Here is a 2,420-nt window from a genome sequence, read left to right on the forward strand (position 1 = left end):
CCATTGCATTGCACACAAAAGGAAAAAATCACACTAAACTGAAGTAACTGAAATGCTAACCATTTTTAGTTTAGTACAGCGTCAAAGTCAAACAACTTATGAGAATAACAATTTTACTCCAAAACAAATGTTTTAAGTAACTTTTTTTTCTCAGTGAACTGATTCTTATTATAGAATGAGGCAGAAATTATATTTTGTGACTAAAAACTATTGATTAGCATTATCTAGTGATGTTACGCCTGATACCGAGGCTTCAAAGCTTCCAGACACAGCTCTGTATCGAGGCTTGTCGTTTTAGTGAAATGGCGTCACTAGTGAGGATCGAAGCCTCGTTTGATTGCAGTGCTTCCAGAAAGGGTTCGACCAGCAGGTGTGCATTCAAAGTCTCAAGAAATCAGTTTAACACATCTGACAGGAAAGCGTCATCTCGCCACCACTAGCATTATCTTAGAAATTTACACTATACAATAACCTTATTAAAACACCCGAGATGGCTTGAAGAACACAAAGCATATACTGTTGCACTGGGGGCGGTTCAGTAGCAGAAGGCCCTTTGCACTGGTTTTAAATTGTTTTAGGGAACTTTGAGATTGTGGATGTTTTAAGGGACACATTAATGCATCTGGACCAATGGCTTCTGAAGACCAGACTCTTTCACAGGGTTCCTCGAGACAGGCAACAAAAAGAAAATGCTGCGCCAGATGTAATGAAAGCAGCTGCTGAGAAGGACAGATTATGGAGTCAAGAAGCTTCAGGTCTATATAACCGAACGAGTTAAAACCAGCTTAAAGAGGAGAAGAGAGCTGATTGTGGAGCAGGAGAGGAGAAAATTAAACCAAAAGCTCATGGTCGAAAGTTCTGTCATGAATGATAAAACCTGGACGAACAACAAAATAGAAGATAACACACACACGTACAACCAAAGAAAAGGCCTGAGAGAGTCATTTATAAATGAAGGTCAATCTGGACGCCCCATGCAGCCATCAAACACATCTAAACTCAATTAAAGATGAAAAAAAACAAAAATAAGAAAAATGACAAACCCAGTTTCACAAATATGTGTGGTGGGTCAGAGGAAGGGCCTGCGAGTGTCCTTCATTAATAAAGGACAAAGTGGACCGCCGCACGCACACACAGTAAACATCTCGTGATGAACTGAAGTTTCTCTGAACAGCTGCTGTTTCTGTGAACTGTTGATCATCAATAAAGTGAATCTTGGATGCGTTAAATGTCTGGTTAAGACATTTAAGGTTGTTTAATTAACTGTTGTTTTGTTATTGTTTTAATTGTTGCGCTTTGGGTTTAAGAGCAGCGCATTACAAATAAAATGCATTATGATCGTCCTGCTGCAGCAACAAGAACCAAATCAGCCCTTTGCTGAAGACACAGTGCTGTATTTCCATGAACAACCCGCCTGAACACACGATTCACCTGATTTTATTATCCGTGATTGAAATGATTGACTCGAGAAAGCAGATGAAACTTCATTAGATCTGGAGGATCTGCAGGGAGTCAGGTCTTTCTCTTCATCTTTCTCTGTTAGATTCACAGGCCAGTTTAAACTGAGGGAGGAGCTGTTCCCGGAGGAGGTCGGTGCTAACAAAAAGATGGTGAAATGGGCAGCGGTCGAGACAGCTCTCAAAGAGCTGTAAAGAAGAGGATCACTGCTGGAGAAGGTAAGAGAAGAACTGAAAGAGTCTGATGACTGAGAGGAACAGAAAGAGGAGGAACGGGAAGCTCTAGATCCGTGGTGTCAAACATACAGGATGATTTGAACAATGACACAAAATAAATAAAACGATATTTTGAAAATTAAACCGTGTATTAGCTAGAATATTTTGCTACAAACTAGTGCCTTACGACACATTTATTCCTGTCCGCTTCATTTTCTGTGTCCCATGATCTAATGGGCCAATGCTAATGTTTCTGGGTCTCATTGATAAATGCAGTGAAAACTGTTCCATCACTTTCCGTGAGCATTTTATCAGTCTCTTTTATTTATCCATCATTAGTCTGCTATCATTACAGTGCAGTCGTTTCTACAGCAATCAGACACGAGTTAAATATTCTGAAAGATAAATGACAAAATTGTCTTGAGTTCTGATGTTTCCAGACGGCACATGACACAAACGGAGACTGATATATGATCGAGCATCAGTGTAATATTATCCTTCAGTAAAGTCTGTCAGCGTTTTCTCTCGAATATCAGTATTTTAATAGATATATGAACAATTATATCATACAGAAACAAGCATAAACATTTGCTTGACCAGCCACAACATCAGCATAGTTACTGCAAAATTATTTACCTCCAACTCTCTTTGCAGAACACTCAATCCCTGTTCCCTGCATCTCCCTCCTGCATAAACTGTTTTTCTTGTTCTCCTTGTAGCTGGAAATCAGCTCACAGACAATTTGCG

The sequence above is a fragment of the Sinocyclocheilus grahami genome, unplaced genomic scaffold (assembly GCF_001515645.1).
Source record: "Sinocyclocheilus grahami isolate Dianchi unplaced genomic scaffold, SAMN03320097.WGS_v1.1 scaffold2114.1, whole genome shotgun sequence".
NCBI classification, from domain to species: Eukaryota; Metazoa; Chordata; class Actinopteri; order Cypriniformes; family Cyprinidae; genus Sinocyclocheilus; species Sinocyclocheilus grahami.